Here is a 22,331-nt window from a genome sequence, read left to right as displayed (position 1 = left end):
GTGTTTCTAGTGTTGCGGCGGGAAGTTGGGGGTACTTCTCCAGTTGCGATGGGAACATCAGGAACTCGCTCGGGCTGCTTCAGGGAAGTCAGGTCCCCTTTTGTGTTGGAATGATAACTTTGGGATTACTCTCCAGCCTTTAAATGGGAATTGGTCTCTTCTTGGGTTGAGTCCATAAATTGTGTTCTCCTCTCCAATGGGGACGGCTGTGTGAGGGAACTTTCTGAGTCGCATAAACAGTGTCAAGAACCCTTTTGCCTTTCGGCGGGATTGTGGGATTTCCCTTGAGGTCTGCCACACAAAATTTCCTCATCTCGCATTGGGGGATAATTTTGTGGTGTTTCTCGAGTTGCGGCGGGAAACTGGGGGTACTACTTGAGGTGCGACGGTGACCTCAGGAACTCGCCCGGGTTGCTTCAGGGAAATCAGGTCCCCTTTTGTGTTGGAAGGGCAACATCGGGGTTACTCTTGACCTGTTAAATGAGAATAGGGCCTTTTCTCGAGTTCAGTCCATAAAGTGTGTTCTACTCTCCAATATGGACGGATGTTAGGGAACTTTCTGAATCGCATAAAGGCTGTCAAGTGCAATTTTGCCTTCAAGCAGGAATTTGGGATTTCTCTTGAGATTCTACAACGTAAAATTTCCTCATCTCCCATTGAGGGGATAATTTTGCTTTGTTTCTCCAGTTTCGGCGGGAACCTGGGGGTACTTCTCAAGTTGCGACGGGGACCTCAGGAAATCACTAGGGTTGCTTCAGGGATGTCAGTTCCCCTATTGTGAAGGAAGGGGAACTTGGGGATTACTTTCGTGCCATTCAATGGGGATAGGGCCTCTTCTCGAGTTGAGTCCATCAAGTTCGTTCTCTTCTCCAATGGGGACAGCTGTTAATTAATTTTCTTTTTCACATAAAGCGTGTTAAGTAGACTTTTGCCTTTCAAGTATGAATGTCTGATTTCTCTTGAGATTCTGCTGCACAAAATTTCCTCATCTAGAATTGAGTGGATAATTTTGTGGTGTTTCTCAAATAGCGGTGGGAAGCTGGGGGTACTTTTTGAGTTGAGACCATAAAGTGTGTTCTCCTCTGTAAAGGGAAGGCTAGGTGAGGGACCTTTCTGAGTCGCATAAAGGGTGTCAAGTACCCTTTCTCCTTTCAAGCGGGAATGTGGGATTTCTCTTGAGAATCTGCAGTGCAAAATGTCCTCATCTCGCATTAGGGGATAATTTCGTGGTGTTTCTCAAGTTGCAGTGGGAAGCTCTGGGTCCTTCCTGAGTTGCGATGGGGATTTCAGGAACTCGCTCGGGTTGCTTCAGGGAAATCAGATCCCATATTGTGGTGGAAGGGGAACTTCCGGATTACTCTCGAACCCGTAAATGGGAATAGGCCCTCTTCTCGTGTTGAGTCCAAAAAGTGTGTTTCTCTCCAATGTGGACTGCTGTGTGAGGGAACTTTCTGAGACGCATAAAGTGTGACAAGTACCCTTGTGCCTTTCAAGCGGGATTGTGGGATGTCTCTTGAGATTCTTCAGCGCAAAATTTCCTCATCTCGCATTGAGGGGATAATTTTGTGGTGTTTCTCGAGTTGCGGCGGGAAGATGGGGGTACTTCTCGAGTTGCGACGGACACCACAGGAACTCACTTGTTTTGCTTCAGGGAAGTCAGTTCCCCTTTTATGCTATAAGGGAAACTTCCGGATTTCTCTTGAGATTTTAAATGGAAATACGGCCTATTCTCCATTTAGTCCATAAAGTGTGTTCTCCTATCCAATAAGGATGGCTGTTAGGGAACTTTCTGTGTCGCATAAAGGGTGTCAAGTACCCTTTTGAGTTTCAAGCGGGAATGTGGGATTTCTCTTGAGATTCTGCAGTGGAAATTTTCATCATCTCGCAGTGAGGGGATAATTTTGGGGTGTTTCTCGAGTTTCGGTGGGAAGCTGGGGGTACTACTACTGTTTCGATGGGGTCCTCCGGAACTCTCTCGGGCTGCTTCAAGGAAGTCAGGTCCCCTTTTGTGTTTGAAGGGGAATGTCGGGATTACTCTCAAGCCGTTAAGTGGGAATAGAGACTCTTCTCGAGTTGAGTCCATAAAGTGTGTTCTCCTCTCCAGTAGGGACCGCTCTGTGAGGGAACTTTCTGAGTCACACAAAGGGTCTCAAGTACTCTTTTGCCTTTCAAAAGGGAATGTGGAATTTCTCTTGAGATTCTCCAGCACAAAATTTCCTCATCTCGCATTTAGGGGATAATTTTGTGTTGTTTTTTGAGTTGCAGCGGAAAGCTGTGGGTACGTCTCCAGTTGCGACTGGGACCTCAGGAACTAGCTCTGGATGCTTCAGGAAGTCAGTTCCCCTATTTTGAAGGAAGGGGAACTTCCGGATTACTCTCTCGCCATTAAAGGGGAATAGAACCTCTTCTTGAGTTCAGTCCAAAATGTGTGTTCTCCCCTCCAATGGCGACAGCTGTGTGAGGAAATTTTCTGAATCGTATGAATGGTGTCAAGTACCCTTTTGCCTTTCACAGGGAATGTGGGATTTCTCTTGAGATTCTTCAGGGCAAATTTTCCTCATCTAGCATTGAGGGGATAATTTTGTGGTTTTTCTCGAGTTTGGCCCGGAGGCTGGGGGTACTTCTCGAGTTGCGACGTGGAGTGAAGAAACTAGCTAGGGTTGCTTCAGGGATGTCAGGTCCCCTTTGTGTTGGAAGAGGAACTTCTGGATTACTCTCAAGCCGTTAAATGGGAATAGGTTCTCTTCTCGAGTTGAATCCATAAAATGTGTTCTCCTCGCCAATGGGGACATCTGTGTGAGGGAAATTTCTGAGTCGCATGAAGGGTGTCAGGTACACTTTTTCATTTCAAGGGGGGAATGTTGGATTTCTCTTGAGATTCTACAGCGCAGAATTTCCTCATCTCGCACTGAGGGAATAATTTTGTGGTTTTTCTCGAGTTGCAGCCGGAAGCTGGGTGTACTTCTCGAGTTGCGATGGGAACTCAAGAACTCGCTCGAATTGCTATAGGGAAGTCAGGTCTCCTTTTGAGTTGCAAGGGGAACTTCCGGATTACTCTCGAGCCCTTAAATGGGAATAGGGCCTCTTCTCGAGTTGAGTCCATAAAGTGTGTTCTCTTCTTCAATGCGTACAGCTCTGTGAGGGAACTTTCTGAGTCGCATAAATGGTGTCAAGTCCACTTTTGCCTTTCAAGCGGGAATGTGGGATTTCTCTTTACATTCTGCAGCTCAAAATTTCCTCAACTAGCATTGAGGGGATAATTTTGTGCTGTTTGTTGAGTTGTGGCAGGAAGCTGGGGTACTTCTCGAGTTGCGACAGGGACCTCAGAAACTCGCACGGGTTGCTTCAGGGAAGGCAGGTCCCCTTTTTTGCTGGAAGAAGAACTTCCGGACTACTCTCCATCAGTTAAATGGGAATAGGCCCTCTTCTCGAATTGAGTCCATAAATTGTGTTCTCTCCAATGGGGTCAGCTGCATGAGGGAACTTTCTGAGGTGCATAAAGGGTGTCAAGTACCCTTTTTCCTTTCAAGCGTGTATATGGGATTTTTCCTGAAATTCTGAAGCGCAAAATTACCTCATCTCGCATTGAGGGGATAATTTCGTGGTGTTTCTGTAGTTTCGGCTTGAAGCTGGGGGTACTTCTCGAGTTATGATGGGGACCTCAGGAACTGGCTTGGGTTGCTTCATGGAAGTAAGTTCCTCTTTTGTGAAGGAAGGGGAACTTCGGGATTATTCTCGAACGTTAAATCGGAATAGGGCCTGTTCTCGAGTTGAGTCAAAAAGTGTATTCTCCTCCCCAAAGCCGACGGCTGTTTGAGGGAACTTTCTCAAGTGCATAAAGATTGTCAAGTACCGTTTTGCCTTTCAAGCGGGAATGTGGGATTTCTCTTGAGATTCTGCAGGGCAAAATTTCCTCATCTTGCATTGGGGGATAATTTTGTGGTGTTTCTCGAGTTGCGGCGGGAAGCTGGGGTTAATTCTCGAGTTGCAACTGGGACCTCAGAAACTCTCTGGTGTTGCTTCAGGTAGGTCAGGTCCCCTGTGTATTGGATGGGAAACTTCGGGATTACTCTCGAGCCAGTAAGTGGGAATTGAGCCTCTTCTAGGTTTGAGTCCATACCATGTGTTCTCCTCTCCAATGGGGACAGCTGTGTGAGGGAAATTTCTCAGTTGCATAAAGGGTGTCAAGTATCCTTTTGCCCTTCATGCGGGAATGTGGGATTTCTCTTGAGATTCTGCAGCGCACAATTTCCTCATCTTGCATTGAGTGGATTTTTTTGTGGTGTTCCTCGAGTTGCGGCTGGAAGATTGGGGTCCTTCTCAAGTGGCAACAAGGACTTCAGGTACTCGCTCGTGTAGTCCCTGGGAATTTAGTTCTCCTTTCGTTTTTGTTGGGGAACATCGAGATTACTCTCGAGGCGTGTTATGCGAATAGGGCCTCATCTTAAGTTTAGTCCATAAATTGTTTTCTCCTCTCAAATGGGGATAGCTATGTCAGGGGATGTCTTGAGTCGCATAAAGTGTGTCAAGTCCCTCTTCGCGTTTCAAGCGGGAATTTGGGATTTCTCTTGAGACTCTGCAGGGGTAATTTTCCTCATCTCACCTTGAGTGCAGAATCTTGTGGTTTTTCTCGAGTTGTGGCTGGAAGATTGGGGTCCTTCTCAAGTGGCGACAGGGACTTCAGTTACTCGCTCGTGTAGTCCCTGGGAATTCACGTCTCCTTTCGTTTTTGTAGGGGAACATCGGGATTATTCTCGAGGCGTGGAATGCGAATAGGGCCTCATCTTAAATTTAGTCCATAAATTGTTTTCTCCTCTCAAATGGGGATAGCTATGTCAGGGGATGTCTTGAGTCCCATAAAGTGTGTCAACTACCTGTTCGCTTTTCAAGCGGGAATGTGGGATTTCTCTTGAGACTCTGCAGGGGAAACTTTCCTCATCTCATCTTGCGTGCACAATCTTGTGTTTCTTCAGAAGTAGCTTCAGGAAGCTTGGGGTCCAACTAAGGGGCGACAGGGACCTCAGGAACTCGGTCGTGTAGTCCCTGGGAAATCAGGTCTCCTTTCGTTTGGTAGGGGAACATCGTTATTACTCTCGAGGGGAGGAGTGGTAAGAGGGTCTCTGCTAAAGTTGAGTCCATAAATTGTGTTCTCCCCTCTAGTGTGGACAGGTATGTCAGGGAATGTTTTGTGTCGCATAAAGTGTGTCGAGTACCCGTTCGACTTTCAACCAGAAATGTTGGGTTTCTCTTGAGACTATTCAGGGGAAATTTTCCTCATCTCACCTTGAGTGAAGAATCTTGTGGCTTTGGTCGAATTGTGGTCGGAAGTTTGGTGTCCTCCTCGAGTTGCGACAGAGACCTCCGGAACTCACTCATGTAGTCCCTGGGAAGTCAGGTCTCCTTTCGTTTTGGTAGGGGAACTTCGGGATTACTCTTGAGAGGTGGAATGGGAATAGGGCCTCATCTAAAGGTGAGTGCATCAATTGTGTTCTCCTCTCAAGTGGAGACAGCTATGTCAGGGAATGTCTTGAGTCACATAAAGGGTGTCAAGCACCCGTTCGGGTTTCAAAGCGGGAATGTGGGATTTCTCTTGGGTCTCTGCAGTGGAAATTTTCCTCATCTCACCTTAAGTGAAGAATCTTGTGGTTTTTCTCGAGTTGCGGGAGGAAGTTGGGGGTCCTTCTCGAGTTGCGCCAGGGACCTCAGGACATCGCTCGTGTAGTCCCTGGGAAGTCAGATCTCCTCTTGTTTAGGTGGGGAAACATTGGGTATACTCTTGAGTCGTGGAATGATCATATTGCCTTATCAAAATTTGAGTCCATAAATTGTGTTCTCCTCTCATGTGGGGACAGATATGTCAGTTTATGTCTTGAGTAGCATAAAGGGTCTCAAGTACACTTCAGGTTTCAAGGGGAAATGAAGGATTTCTCTTGAGACTCTGCAGGGTAAATTTTCCTCATCACACCTTGAGTACAGAATCTTGTGGTTTTTCTCGAGTTGCGGCGGGAAGCTTTGGGTCCTATTCGAGGGGCGACAGGGACCTCAGGAACTCGCTTGTGTAGTCCCTGGGATGTCAGGTCTCTTTTCGTTTTGGTAGGGGAACATCGGGATTACTCTAGAAGCGTGGAGTGGGAATAGGATCTCATTTAAAGTTGAGTCCATAAATTGTATTCTCTTCTCAAGTGGGGACAGCTAGGTAAGGGAATGTCTTGAGTCGCATAAAGGGTGTCAAGTACCCGTTCGCGTTTCAAGCAGAAATGTGGAATTTCACTTGAGTCTCTGCAGGGGAAATTTTCCTCATGTCACCTTGAGTGCAGAATCTTGTGGTTTTCGTCGAGTTGCAGCAGGAAGTTTGGGGTCCTTCTCGAGTTGCGACAGGGACCTCAGGAACTCGTGCTTGTAGTCCCTGGGAAGTCAGATATCCTTTCCTTTTGGTTGGGGAATATCGGGATTACTCTCGAGATGTGGAATGGGTATAGGGCCTCATCTAATGTTGATTCCATAAATTGTGTTCTCCTCTCAAGTGGGGACTGCTATGTCAGGGAATGTCTTGAGTCTCATAAAGGTTGTCAAGTACTCGTTCGCGTTTCAAGCGGGATTGTGGAATTTCTCAGGGACTATGCAGGGGAAATATTCCTAATCTCATCTTGAGTGAAGAATCCTGTGGTTTTTGTCGAGTTTCGGCAGGACGTTGTGTTCCTTCTCGAGTTGCGACAGGGACCTCAGAAACTCGCTCGTGTAGTCCCTGGGAAGTCACGTTTCCTTTCTTTTTGGGAGGGTACATCAGCATTACTCTCGAGGCGTGGAATGGGAATAGGGCTTCATCTTAAGATGAGTCCATAAATTGTGTTCTCTTCTCAAGTGAGGAGAATTATGTCAGGGAATGTCTGGAATCGCATAAAGAGTGTGAAGTACCCGTCCGAGTTTCAAGGGTGAATGTGGGATTTCTCTTGAGCCTCGGCAGGGGAAAATTTCCTCATCTCACCTTGAGTGCACAATCTTGTGGTTTTTCTAGAGTTGCGGCGGGATGTTTGGGGTCTTTCTCGAGTTGGGACAGGGACGTCAGCGACTCTCTCGTGTAATCCCTATGAATTCAGGTCTCCTTTCATTTTGGTAGGGGAACATCAGATTACTCTCGAGGCGTGGAATGGGAATAGGGCCGCATCAAAACTTGAGTCCATAAATTGTGTTCTTCCCTCAAGTGGCAACAGCAATGTCAGGGAATGTATTGAGTCACATAAAGGTTGGCAAGTACCCGTTCGAGTTTCAAGAGGGAATGTGGGAATTTTCTTGAGACTCTGCAGGCGAAATTTTCCTCAACTCACCTTGAGTGCAAAATCTTGTGTTTTTTCTCGAGTTGAGGCGGGAAGCTTGGGTCCTTCTCGAGTTGCGACAGGGACCTCAGTAACTCGCTCGTGTACTCCCTGGAATCAGGTCTCCTTTCGATTTGGTAAGGGAACATCTTGATTACTCTCGAGGCGTGGAATGGGAATAGGGCCTATTCTAAATTTGATTCCATTAATAGTGTTCTCCTCTCAAGTGGGAACAGCTCTGTCAGGGTATGTCTTGAGTTGCATAAAGGTTGTGAATTACCCGTTCGAGTTTCAAGTGGGAATGAGTGATTTCTCTTGAGAATCTGCAGTGGAAATTTTCCTCATTTCACCTTGAGTGCAGAAAATTGTGGTTTTTCTCGAGTTGCGGCAGGAAGCTTCGTGTCCTTCTTGAGTTGCAACATGGACCTCAGATACTCGCTCTTGTAGTCCCTAGAAATTTAGGTCTCCTTTCGTTTTAGTAGGGGAACATCGGGATTACTCTCGAGGCGTTTAATGCGAATAGGGCCTCATCTAATGTTGAGTCCATAAATTGTGATCTCCTCTGAAGTGGGGACAACATTGTCAGGGAATATCTTCAGTCGCATAAAGGGTGTCGAGTACCCGTTCGCGTTTCAAGCTGGAATGTGAGATTTCCACTGGGACTCTGCAGGGGAAATTTTCCTCATCTGACCTTGAGTGCAGAATCTTGTGGTTTTTCTCCAGATGCGGCGGGAAGATTCGGGTCCTTCTAGAGTTGCGCCCGGGACCTCACGACCTCGCTTGTGTAGTCCCTGGGAAGTCAGGTCTCCTTTCGTTTTGGTAGGGGAACATCTGGATTACTCTCGAGGCGAGGAAGGGGAAATGGGCCTCATCTAATTTTGAGTCCATTAATTTTATTCTCCTCTCAAATGGGGACAGCTATGTCAGGGAATGTCTTGTGTCGCATAATAGGTGTCCAGTACCCGTTCGAGTTTCAAGCGGGAATGTGGAATTTCTCTTGGGACTCTGCAGGGGAAATTTTCCTCATCTCACCTTGAGTGCAGAATCTTGTGGTTTTCCTCGAGTTGCGGCAGGAAGCTTGGTTTCCTTCTTTAGTTTCGACAGGGACGTCAGGTACTCCAGCGTGTAGTCCCAGGGATATCAGGTCTCCTTTCGTTTTGGTTGGGCAACATCGGGATTACTCTCGAGGCGGTGAGTGGGAATAGGGCATCATCTAAACTTGAGTCCATAAATTGTGTTCTCCCCTCAAGTGTGGACAGCTATATCAGGGAATGTCTTGAGTTGCATAAAGGATGTCGAGTACCTGTTTGCGTTTCAAGCGGGAATGTGGGATTTCTCTTTAGACTCTGCAGGGGAAATTTTCCTCATCTCACCTTGAGTGCAGAATCTTGTGGTTTTTGTTGATATGCAGCGGGAAGCGTGGGGTCCTTCTCGAGTTGCGATAGGGACCTCACGAACTCGTTCGTAGTGCCTGGGTATTAAGGTCTCCTTTCCTTTTGGCAGGGGAATATCGGGATTACTTTCAAGACGTGGAATGGGAATAGGGTCTCACCTAAATTTTACTCAATAAATTGTGTTCTCCTCTCAAGAGGGGACAGCTATGTTAGGGAATGTCCTGTGTCACTTAAAGGGTGTCAAGTATCCGTTCGCCTATCAAGCGGGAATGTGAGATTTCTCTTGGGACTCTGCAGGGCTAAGTTCCCTCATTTCACCTTGAGTGAAGAATCTTGTGGTTTTTCTCGTGTTGCGGCGGGAAGCTTGGGGTCCTTCTCGAGTTGTGACAGGGACCTCAGCAACTCGCTCGTGTAGTCCCTGGAAAGTCAGATCTCCTGTCGGTTTGGAAGGGGAACTTAGGGAATATTCTTGAAGCATGGAATGGGAATAGGGCCTCATCTATAGTTTAGTCCAGAAATTGTGTTCTCCTCCAAATGGGGACAGCTATGGCAGGTTGTATCTTGAGTAGCATGAAGGGTCTCAAGTACCCGTACACGTTTCATGTGGGAATGTGGGGTTTCTCTTGAGACTCTGCAGGGGAAATTTTCCTCATTTCACCTTGAGCGCAGAATCTTCTGGTTTTTCTCGAGTTGCAGCGGGAAGATTGGGGTCCTTCTCGAGTTGCGAAAGGGACCTCAGGACCTCTCTCTTGTAATCCCTGGGAAGTCAGGTCTCCTTTCGTTTTGGTAGGTGAACATCGGGATTACTCTCGAGGCGTGGAATGAGAATAGGGCCCCATCGAATGTTGAGTCCATAAAGTATGTTCTCCTCTCAAGTGGGGACAGCTATGAGAGGGAATGCCTTGAATCGCATAAAGGGTGTGAAGTACCCCTCTGAGTTTCAAGGGTGAATGTGGGATTTCAGTTGACACTCGGCAGGGGAAATTTTCCTCATCTCTCCTTGAGTGCAGAATCTTGTGGTTTTTCTAGAGTTGTGGCAGGAAGCTTGGGGTCCTTCTCGGGTTGCGACAGGGACCTCAGGAACGCATTCGTGTAGTGCCTGGGAATTAAGTTCTCCTTTCCTTTCTGCAGGGGAACATCGGGATTACTCTCGAGGCATGGAATGAGAATAGGGCCTCATCGAATGTTGAGTCCATAAATTGTGTTCTCCTCTCAAGTGGGGAGAGTTATGTCAGGGAATGTCTTGAATCACATAAAGAGTGTGAAGTACCCGTCCGAGTTTCAAGGGTGAATTTGGGATTTCTCGTGATACTCGGCAGGGGAAATTTTCCTCATCTCACCTTGAGTGCACAGTTTTGTGTTTTTTCTAGAGTTGCGGCGGGAAGCTTGGGGTCCTTCTCGAGATGGGGCAGGGATCTCAGGAAATCGCTCCTGTATTCCCTGGGTAGTCAGGTCTCCTTTCGTTTTGGTATGAGAACATCAGGATTTTTCTCGAGGGTTGGAATGGCAATAGGGTCTCATCTAAAGTTGAGTCCATAAACTGTGTTCTCCTCTGATGTCGGGAAAGGTATATCAGGGAATGTCTTGAGTCGTATAAAGGGTGTGAATTTCCCATTCGAGTTTCAAGAGGGAATGTGGGATTTCCCTTGAGACTCTGCAGGGGAAATTTTCCTCATCTCACCTTGAGTGCAGAATTTTTTGCTTTTCTCGATTTGCGGCAAGAAGCTTGGTGTCCATCTCGAGTTGCGACAGGGACCTCTGTAACTCGCTCGTGTAGTCCCTGGAATGTCAGGTTTTCTTTCGTTTTGGTAGGGGAACTTCGGAATTACTCTCTAGGCGTGGAATGTGTATAGGGCCTCATCTAAAGTTGAGTCCATAAATTTTGTTCTCCTCTCAAGTGGGGACAGGTATGTCAGGGAATGTCTTGAATCGCATCAAGAGTGTGAAGTTCGCGTTAGGGTTTCAATCGGGAATACGGGGTTTCTCTTGAGAATCTGCAGGGGAAAAATTCGTCACCTCACCTTGAGTGCAGAATCTTGTGCTTTTTCACGAGTTTTGGCGGTAACCTTGGGGTCCTTCTCGAGTTGGAACAGGGTCCTCAGGAACTCGCTCTTGTAGTCCCTGGTAAATCAGGTCTCCAATCCTTTTGGTAATGGAACATCGGGATTACTCTCGAGTCGTGGAATGAGAATAGGGCTTCATCTTAAGTTGAGTCCATAAAGTATTTTCTCCTCTCAAGTGGGGAGAGCTATGTCAGGGAATGTCTTGAGTCGCATAAAGGGTGTGAAGTATGTGTTCGAGTTTCAAGTGGGAATGTGGGATTTCTCTTGAGACTATGCAGCAGAAATTTTTCTCATCTCACCTTGAGTGACGAATCTTGTGGTTTTTGTTGAGTTGCGGTGGGAAGCTTAGGGTCTTTCTCGAGTTGCGACAGGACCTCAGGAACTCGCTCATGTAGTCCCTTGGAAGTCAGGTCACCTTTCGTCTTGATAGGGGAACATCGGGTTTACTCTCGAGGTGTGGAATGGGAATAGGGAATCATCTAAAGTTAAGTCCATAAAGTGTGTTCTCCTCTCAAGTGGGGACAGCTATGTCAGGGAATGTCTTGAGTCGCATCAAGGGTGTCAATTATCCGTTCGAGTATGAAGCTGGAATGTGGGATTTCTCTTGAGACTATGCAGGGGAAATTTTCCTCATCTCACCTTGAGTGCAGAATCTTGTGATTTTTCTCGAGTTGCGGCTGGAAGCATGGGGTCCTTCCCGAGTTGCGTCAGGGACCTCAGGAAATCGCTCCTGTATTCCCTGTGTAGTCAGGTCTCCTTTCGATTTGGTATGGGAACATCAGGATTATTCTCGAGGCGTGGAATGGGAATAGGCCTCATCTAAATTTGAGTCCATAAATTGTGTTCTCCACTGAAGTGGGGACAGGTATGTCAGGGAATGTCTTGAGTTGCATAAAGGCTGTCAAGTACCCTTTCGAGTTTCAACCGGGAATGTGGGATTTCTCTTGAGTCTCTACAGGGGAAATTTTCCTCATCACACCTTGAGTGCAGAATCCTGTGGTTTTTAACGAGTTGTGGCGGTAAGCTTGGGGTCCTTCTCGAGTTGCCAGAGTCCTCAGGAACTCGTTCGTGTAGTCCCTGGTAAGTCAGTCTCCTTTCATTTTGTTAGAGGAACATCGGGATTACTCTCGATGCGTGGAATGGGAATAGGGTTTCATCTTAGGTTGAGTCCATAAAGTGTTTTCTCCTCTCCAGTGGGTAGAGCTATGTCAGGGAATGACTTGAGTCGCATAAAGGGTGTTCAGTACGCATTCGAGTTTCATGCGTCATTTTGGGACTTCTCTTGAGCCTCTGCAGGGGAAATATTCGTCATCACACCTTGAGTGCAGAATCTTGTGGTTTTTCTCGAGTTGCAGCGGGAAGCTTGGGGTCCTTCTCGAGTTGGACAGGTGCGTCCGGAATTCGCTCGTGTAGTCCCTGGGAAGTCAGGATTACTTTCGTTTTGTTAGGGGAGCAGCGGGAGTTCCCTTGAGGCATGGAATGGGAATAGGCCCTCATCTAACGTTGAGTCCATAAATTGTGTTCTCCTCTCAAGTGGGGAGAGCTATGTCAGGGAAAGTCTTGAGTCGCATAAAGGGTGTTAAGTACGCGTTCGAGTTTCAAGCATTAATGTAGGATTTCTCTTGAGACTCTGTGGGCGAAATATTCGTCATCCCACCTTGAGTGCAGAATCTTGTGGTTTTTCTCGAATTGCGGCGGGAAGTTTGGAGTCCTTCTCGAATTGCGACAGGGACCTCAGGAACTCTCTCGGGTAGTCCCTGGGAAGTCAAGTTTCCTTTCGTTTTGGTAGGGGTCACCAGGATTACTCTCGAGGCGTGGAATGGGAATAGGGCCTCATCTAAAGTTGAGTCCATAAATTGTGTTCTCCTCTGAAGTGGGGAGAGCTGTGTCAGGGAATGTCTTAAGTCGCCTAAAGGGAGTGAAATTCCCGTTTGAGTTTCAAGCGGGAATGTGGGATTTCTCTTGAGATTCTGCAGTGGAAAATTCCTCATCTCCCATTGATGGGATAATTTTGTCGTGTTTCTCAATTTCTGGCGGGAAGCTTGGGGTTCTTCTCACGTTGCCACTGGGATCTCAGGAACTCGCTCTTGTTGCCCCAGGGAAGTCAGGTCTCCTATCTTGTTCGAAGGGGAACTTCGGGATTACTCTCGAGCCATTAAATGGGAATAGGGCCTCATCTCGAGGTGAGTCCCTAAATTTTGTGCTCCTCTCCAGTGTGGACGGCTATGTTAGGGAACTTTTTGAGACACATAAATGGTGTCATGTTCCCGTTCAAATTTCAAGTGGTAATGTGGGATTTCTCTTGAGATTCTGCAGAAGAAACGTTCCTCATCTCGTATTGATGGGAGAACATTTTCATTTTTCTCGAGTTGCAGCAGAAAGTTAGGGGATCCCCTCGAGTTGCGACGGGGACCTCAGGAACTCGCTCATGTTGCCCCAGGTAAGTCAGGTCTCCTGTCATGTTGGAAGGGGAACCTCGGGATTCCTCTCGAGGCGCAGCAGGGGAATAGGGCCGCATCTAGTGTTGAGTCGGTCAACTGTGTGTTCCTTGTTTATGACGACAGGGATCTCGGGGTTGGTCTCAAAATTCAACTGGAATGTCAGGCCTCATCTCACGTTAAGATTTCGAACTACGCTTTCTTCTCGGGTAGTAAAACGGGTGTTAGGTCACATTAGATTTGAATTTTTACCTGGAGATTATATCATGTATGCTCTGCGACTCAGGTGTCCACTCATCCTGTGAATTGATACTCGAGGATACATTTGAATCTGTGCAGTAGAATCAGACAATATCTCGATGGGTGTTGACATACGTAATTTTTCCATTTCTGTTTTGAAAACCTGGGGATCCTCCTGAGTTTCAATGTGGTACACGCCTCCTCGTACTCTGTGACTGGAATATCTGAATTCCATTCCAGAGAAAACAGAGGAATCGACTCTCATCTGGAAATGAGGACTGAAAAACAGGACAAGTTGTCAGTGTGGCAGGTAACTTGGTGTTCCTCTCGATTGGGCTGTGCATGTCGGTTTAATTTTTGAGTCGCATAAAGGATGTTAAGTAGTAACCTGTTGCGTTTCAAGCGGGAATGTGGAATTTCTCTTGCGAATCTGTAATGGAAATGTTCTTCATCTCGCCTTGAGGGCAGAATCTTGTGGTTTTTCTCGAGTTACCGTGGGAAGTTTGGGTTCCAACTCGTGTTGGGCCATGGACGTCTGGAACTCACTCCTGTTGCTTCAGGGATGAGAGGTCTCCTTTGTGTTGGAAGGGGAACTTCAGGATTACTCTGGGGCCCTTAAATGGGAATAGTACCTCATCTCGCGTTGAATCCATAAACTGTCTGCTCCTCTCCAGTGGGGACATCTATGTTAGGGAACTTTTTGAGTCGCATAAAGGGTGTCAAGTACCCGTTCGAGTTTCAAGTGGGAATGTGTAATTTCTCTTCAGATTCTGCAGCAGAAATGTTCCTCATCTCCAATTGATGGGGTATTTCTCGCTTTCCTCAAGTGGCGGCAGAAAGCTTGGGGTTCCTCTCGAGTTGCAACGGGGACCTTAGTCACTCGCTCTCGTTGTCCCAGGGAAGTTAGCTGTCCTTTACTGTTGGAAGGGGAACCTCAGGATTCCTCACGAGGCGCCGGAGAGGAATAGGGCGGCATGTAGTGTTGTGTATGTAAATTGTGTGCTCCACTTCAATGTGGACAGCTATGTCGGGGAAGTTTCTGGGTCTCATAAAGTGTGTCTAGTACCCATTCGAGTTTCAAGCGGAATGTGGGATTTCTCTTGAGACTCTGCAGCGGAAAAGATCTTCATCTCGCATTGCGGGGAAATTCTGTGGTGTTTCCCGATTTGTGGCGGGAAGCTTGGGGTTCTTCTCGAGTTGCGACCTCAGGAACTTGCTCGTGTTCCCCCACAGAAGTCAGGTCTCCTATCCTGTCAGAAAGGGAACCCCGGGATTCCTCTCGAGGCGCAGCAGAGGAATAGGGCCTCATCTAGCTTTAGGTCGGACAACTGTGTGTTCCTTGACAGAGGTGACAGGGATCTCACGGTTGCTTTCAAAATTCACCTGGGGAGTCAGGCCTCGTCTTTTGTTCAGACATGTGACTGCGCTTTTTCTCGCGTTGTAAAAAGGGTGTTAGGCCACGTTAGAGTTGAATGTGTACCTGGAAATTGTATGCTCGGCGTGTCAGGTCTCCACTCGTCTTGTGAGTTGATAATCGAGGACACATGTGAATCTGTTCAGGAGAATCAGACAATATCTCGAGTGGCTGGTGACATCCGTACCTTTTCCATTTGTGTTTTGAAAACCTGTGGATCCTCCCGAGTTTCAGCGTGGTACACGCTTCCTCGTACTTTGTGACTGGATCGTCCGGATTCCATTCCACAGAAAGCAGAGGAATCGACTCTCATCTGGAAAAGAGGACTGGAAAACGGGGTAATTTGTCAGTGTGGCAGGTAACTCGGGGTTCCTCTAAATTTGTACTGTGTGTATCAGTTTAACTTTTGAGTCGCATAAAGAATGTTAAGTAACCTGTTGAGATTCAAGAGTTAAAGTGGAATTTCACTTGCGAATCTCAAAGGAAATGTTCCTCATCTCGCCTTGAGGGCAGAATGCTGCGGTTTGTCTTGAGATGTGGCGAGAAGCTTGGGCTCCCTCTCGAGTCGAGCTGGGGACGTCAGGAACTCGCTCGTGTTGCTTCAGGGAAGTCAGGTCCCCTTTGTGATGGAAGGGAAACTTCTGGATTATTCTCTCAAGCCATTAAATGGAAATAGGACCTCATCTCGAGTTGAATCCATAAATTGTGTGCTCTCTCCAGTGGGGACGGCTATGTTAGTGAACTTTTAGAGGCGCATAAAGAGTGTCAAGTACCCGTTCGAGTTTCAAGAGGGAATGTGGGATTTCTCTTGAGATTCTGCAGCATTATTGTTCCTCATCTCTCATTGATGGGGGAACATTGTCATTTTTCTCGAATTGCGGCAGAAAGCTTGGGGTTCCTCTCGAATTGCGTCGGGGATCTCAGGAACTCGTTTGCGTTGTGCCAGGGAAGTTAGGTCTCCTTTCGTGTTGGAAGGGAAACGTCGGGATTCTTCTCGAGTCACGTTAGAGGAATAGGGCCACATCTAGTGTTGGGTACGTAAATTGTGTTCTCCTCTTCAATGTGGACGGCTATGTTGGGGAAATTTATGGGTCGCATAATGGGTGTCAAGTACCCGTTCGAGTTTCAAAGGGGAATGTGGGATTTCTCTTGAGACTCTGTAGCGGAAATATTCCTCATCTCACATTGAGGGGATAATTTTGTGGTGTTTTTCGAGTTGCGGTGGGAATCTTGGGGTTCTTCTCGAGTTGCCACAGGGACCTCAGGAACTCGCTCATGTTGCACTAGGGAAATCAGGTCCCCTATCATGTTGGAAGGGGAACCTCGGGATTCCTCTATAAGGGGCAGCAGAGGAATAGGGCCACATCTAGCGTTGAGTCGGTCAACGGTTTGTTATTCTCCAGTTGTGACAGGGATCTTGCTGTTGTTGCGGGTGAAATGACACAAAGACGAGACACACAAAAGACAGACAAAGACACAACTCCGGCCGGAGGAAAAATTCTGCTCAAGCCCCCTTGTGGTTTATTTTTATACCCCTGTGGCTGGACACATACCAAAATCTAAGCAATGCATTTTTCTACCAAATAAGGACAAAAAGCCAAGCACATTTCAAGGACGGGAGGAAGAAAGGGAGGAAGTGACAACATCATGTTTATTACGAAGCCTGCCGAGAACTCCAGCCTCTTCCTTATTTTTAAGGAGCTCATGTTCCCTCGTATGCAAGCGGACCATTAACCTTGGATATTGTGTGCAGGCTTCCTGGCAGAACATCCTGTTTCAAGCATGCTCTGCCCAAGCAGAGAGTCTTGTTTGCAGGCTTCCTTAACCATTCTTTCTCGTGGTCACTGTCGGGCTCCTACATATCCCCCTTCTTTCTTAGAGGCAGTAGCAAGCTGTAAGGTGGCAATAATGTATTGTCTGTCCTTTTTTAGTTGTTGCCTTCTCCACCAGCACCGGAAGACTAGAATAATAACACAGCATAATAGTATTATGAACAAAGTATTCCCAAAGTAGTTCCAATTAGAGTAGATACATGCCCAAAAAGATTCAAATTTTTCATCCCTTCCTGCAAATCCTTTACCAGATTGGACCCAGTAATATCAGGTAGCGTTTTGCTAAATGTATACAAAATTTATTGCTCTAATTGCATAATTTCCCTGGTTAGGTTTTGATGCCCTGTTAAAGACCGTTTCACCTTTTCCCAACCCTCACTCATGTTGAAAGTCACAGGTGTTATACATAATTGAGAGGAGTTCCAATCACATTTCAATACACTTCTTGTGGATAAGACAGTTAATTGATCCCCAAGCCAAGAAAGAGTATGTTGAAGATTGTGCACATAATTTGCAAGTTGGGTATCCAAATCTCGTTGTTGTTGCCATAATAAATGAGAGTCTTTATGCCATTCCCGCACAAAGTCTGCTGTTTGGATTCCTTGATGCAAAGCAAGTCCAGCCATGGCAGCGGTTGTAGTAACTGAAGCCGCTGCAAGAACTGAAGCTATGATTACTCCAAGCATGCGTCGGGATCAATGAAGCAAAGTCTGTACAGTTCAGTTCAGTTCAGTTCAGTTCAGTCGCTCAGTCGTGTCCGACTCTCCGCGACCCCATGAATCACAGCATGCCAGGCCTCCCTGTCCATCACCAACTCCCGGAGTACACTCAAACTCAAGTCCACAGAGTCGGTGATGCCATCCAGCCATCTCATTCTCCGTCGTCCCCTTCTCCTCCCGCCCCCAACCTTTCCCAGCATCAGAGTCATTTCCAGTGAGTCAACTCGTCGCATGAGGTGGCCAAAGTATTGGAGTTTCAGCTTTAGCATCAGTCCCTCCAATGAACACCCAGGATTGCAGTCACCAAATGAGATACAGCAAAAGAGTCTGAACAAGGTCCTGTCAAACTTACAGGTAGCCATACTTCGGTTTGAGTTTTAACAACCACCATAGAAAACTTAGAATTGCGATTTCGTATGTCAAAATTTTTCCACCATGATTGATTTACACATTGTGTTAAATTACAATGATTACACGATATAGATCCCTCAGTTGCATTTCAAGTCCAATTCCCATACAACAATGCAAAGGTGTATTTTAAACAAGCCGTAGCAGAATAAGATTTATTAATATGCAAGTTAACATGTAAGGGACCTGAACTGTCACTTGTATCCAAAGTATAGTTTTCCGACCATATAGTGAGATTCCCGGAAACTGCCCAAAATTTCCAAATATTCCCTTGGAACTGGGGATACCCTAACAATTGCAACTGACGGGGAATGAGTGCAAACTGCTGCCATTTTATGGTTTCATTACTGTTACCCATTAAAGTACCAAAGATTCGATGCCATTTGAGAGTTTTGTTAGACCATTTTTCCAAAATTTGGCTATGATCAGGGCTCTTATCTACAATAACAAATCCAAAATAGGTCATGACTTTGAAACGCCAATGACCTTGGCAACTTTCCCATTCCAAAGATTCTAGAGAAGAAATAAAAAATTTAGAAGGGCATAATGGTATAAAGGTATCAGAATGAGGACTCATTGGTATCTTAGAGGTTTTGAATCCCCTGGTGGAAACAAGCACAGTAAAGACAGCAGGATGATAATTATTGTATTATACCCCCCAGGAATTATAAGAGTGATGATTGTGCTTTTTTGTAGAAAGGCAAAAGGGATGTCCTCTAATGCACAAGGGGTGGCCCTCCACTGCAACAGTAACATTATTTATGTTATATTGATTATTATGGTGATACAAATGCTCAATTTCTCCACATGCGGGTGGTGGGAAGAATGCAGTTTCATTGGTGCATACCTATACTTCAGGTTCACCCCAAGAGACAGCTCTCACAAGAGGAGAATTAGGAACATAAGCCCAATAAGTATATTCTATCGCTTGTACATACATTACCTGACAGGTAACCACAGCCATCATAGCCAACAGCCAATTAGTAGGATTGAGAGGTTGACCAGCATTAACGAGGGTTTTTTCAGCCTCCTGTGTAAGCTTCTTCAGTTGCCCCCATGTTGGAAGGGACGCAGATAGGGTAGGGAAAGTAAAGCTCCACTGTGCAGAAAGCTCTTCAAATTTTCGCACAAAGTGGTCATCCATGATGAATCTTGATCAACCGAGTTGGTGTCCAAAACCTAAAATTATCAACAGATGTGAAAGCATAACCTCGTCCTAAATATATCAGTGATGCTGGAACCCAACCTTTTTATCTTTATACCAAAGGAGTGTATTCAAGATCTTCTTATCCTCATCTTTTCTTCGAAAATGCAATTCTGCTGCTGATAGAATTTCTTTGCGTCAAATATTCAAAAAATTTAAAGTAAGTAAGGTTTTATTCAAGATATCTTTTGGTTTCATAAATCTCTCCTGTTCCCCTTTTTTTATTTTTTCAATATATTTACATAAAGTACGATTAGCTCTTTCAATGGTAGCTTGTCCTTGACTATTATAAGGGATGTCAAAAGTATGAGTTATATGATATTGGGATAAAAAGTGAGCTAATTTAGCACATTGGTAAGCAGGTGCATTATCAGTTTTTAATTCAATTGGTATTCCCATAATTGCAAAACAAGATAATAAATGAGTAATAGCAGCATCATCTTTTTCATAATGTAATGCAGTAGCCCATTGGAAATGTGTGCATGTATCTATAGTATGATGGACACATTTTTGTTGCCCCAAAGATGAAATAAAAATAAGATCCATTTGCCATATCTGATTTGCTTGTAGTCTTCTTATGTTGACACCTGGTTGGGTAAATGGTCAAGTAAAAGGCGCACATTTGGGACATGAGCGAACAATATTTTCAGCATGTTTTTGAGCAATATCATAAGATATTTTTAATCCTTTAGAGTTAGTGTGTGGCAGATGATGGTCTTGTTTTGCTACTTTTATATGATAAAGTAATGCATGAATTGCAGCATTTCCGAAGGACAAGGATCCAGGAAGGGGGCGGAATGAGCATGGATATGAGTAAAGAAAACTGATTTTGAATGTTGTAGAAGCAATTGCTGCACCTGATAAAACAATTTATCAATACCTGTCTTAAGAGTTATAGGCAGGGAAACTTGAGGAAGTTGAAGACAAGAGAGAACAGCATATCAAGAATTTGAAACAATGTTAACAGGAAGTTGAGGAAAATCTTGCAAAACTAAATAAATAGCTCACAATTCAGCAGGCTGTGCAGAGGAGAATGAATGGGAAGAACTTTAGAATGTTCAAAAGTAAAATGTCCAGCGGTGTTTTTATTTGCATCAGTAAAAACAGTGGGTCTTTTAACTGTAACATCTGAAATCGGAGATTTCCTGGCGTTGGCTCTAAGAAAATCAATCAATTTAGATGACGGATAATGATTCGAAAATGAACCAAGAAATGAAGCAAGGGAGATTTGCCAATTTTTATTAAATTGTAAACAAAGATATCTGAGCATTTGCTAATTGAATGAAAATTTGGTGGTTTTTTTCTGATAATTGTAAAATACGATTGTGACCCTTTTGTAGAAGAAAGGCTAATTTATCCATATATATATAGTTAATTTTTTACAGAAACTATTAGGTAAAAAAAAAATTTTATTAATCCTTTTCCTTGAGCAATTGCACCAGATGGAGAATGAGGGGTATGAAATATTATGAATGCAATAGGGTGAGACGCAGAAATATATGTTAAAAAACCATCATTTAATCTTTGTTCAACAAACTGAAGCTCTTGCAAAGCCAAGGGGGTTAAGATTCGGGGACTATCTAAAGCTGTGTCTCCTTTTAAAGTAGAAAATAAGTGTTGTAATTGATAAGTAGCAATCCCAAGTACCGAGTGAAGCCAATTAATATCTCCTCATAATTTCTGGAAGTCATTTAAAGTTTTTAAATTGTATCTTTAATTTGCAAATTTTGAGGCCAAATTTGGTGTTGTTCTAATATGGTCCTCAAATAAGAAATGAGAAAATCCTTTTGAATTTTCTCTGGCGCTATCAGCAAGTTATATTATTTCAAAGCCTCCTGTACTTTTCAGAAGAATTTATCACGTACAGCGATACAGGGAACTGCCAATAAGTGATCATCCATATGATGATAGAGAATATAATTAGGATATTCTTGACGGATAGATTGTAAGGAACGAGATACAAACTCTTGATATAAGGTAGGACTATATATCATACCCTGTGGCAAGACTGTCCAATGGTAGTGCTTAATGGGCTGAGTGTGATTAAGAACAGGAACCATGAAAGAAAATTTATCTCTATCTTGTAATTGTAAGGGAATAGTAAAAGAAAAAAAAAAACAATCTTTAAGATCTAATACCATTAAAGACCAATTTTGTGGAAAAAGAGAAGGAGAAGGAAGGCCTAACTGTAAGGCTCCCATGGGTTCAATACATTTATTAACTTCTCTTTAATCAGTCAACATTTTCCATTTTTCAGATTTCTTTTTTTATAACAAATACAGGAGACTTCCAAGGGGAGTAGAAGGCTCTGTATGGCCAAGTTGAAGTTGTTTGTTATTAATTACTCTAAGGCCTCGAGCATCATTTTTGGTAATGGCCACTGCTCAACGCATTTAGGAGTATTAATTATCCATTTTAATGAGAGTGCTCGAGGAGTTTGAGCAGTGGCTATTAGTTTACAGACGGAATGCTTACAGAGGCTCCCATGGGAGAGAGAATATTTCTTCCCCATATATTAATAGGTATACTAACAATATAAAAAGTGACAAAAACTGTTTTTCCATTATGGAACTGGCATTGTAAAGGACGAGTACTTTTTCAAACTTCTGCAATGGAGCCTATTCCGGTCAGCATTAGAGGACTCTTTTCTTTGCTCCAGTCTTGGGGCCGTTGTTGGGAGGATATGACTGAAACATCTGCCCCGGTGTCTATTAGCCCTTCAAAGTTCTTTCCTTGTATGGTCAAGGAAAGGACAGGACTAGAATCCTTGATGAGCATCTCCCAAAATATATGTTGCCCAGTACTTCTAAAACCTCCTGACCTTTCATAAGGAAGAGCAGAAAATGGTATATAAGATAAAAGAAGTACTTGTGCTATACGTTCTCCAGCCAATAGTGAAATTGTAACAGAAGTAGAGACCAAAATTAAAATTTCTCCAACAAAATCAGAGTCTATTACTCAAGGAATTATGGTTAGGCCTCTTAGAGCGGCACTATTGCAGCCCAATATTAAGCCAAAAGTGCCTTTAGACAATGGGCCAAATACGTTTGTTCTTAATTTATAAATGCCACAGCCCGGAGACAAAAGAATATTTTCAGCGAGAGGCAAAACAGCAGCAGCTCTTCTGGAAGTTGCAGAGCATAAATCTGACACCATTAGAGGTTTGGTTTTTCCTGTTGCAGTGGTCATCTCTAAGGGTTGTTGGGAAACAAAGGAGTTAACCTGAGGAGCAGGAGACATGGTTAATTGCATCCCCGGCATTGATCCTGGGACCCAGTGACTGAGGCACGCTAAGTAGTTTCCGAA

Source organism: Moschus berezovskii, chromosome 22 (assembly GCF_049115385.1).
Source record: "Moschus berezovskii isolate FMDL1 chromosome 22, NW_MosBer_1.0, whole genome shotgun sequence".
NCBI classification, from domain to species: domain Eukaryota; kingdom Metazoa; phylum Chordata; class Mammalia; order Artiodactyla; family Moschidae; genus Moschus; species Moschus berezovskii.
This window is presented reverse-complemented; position numbering follows the sequence as displayed.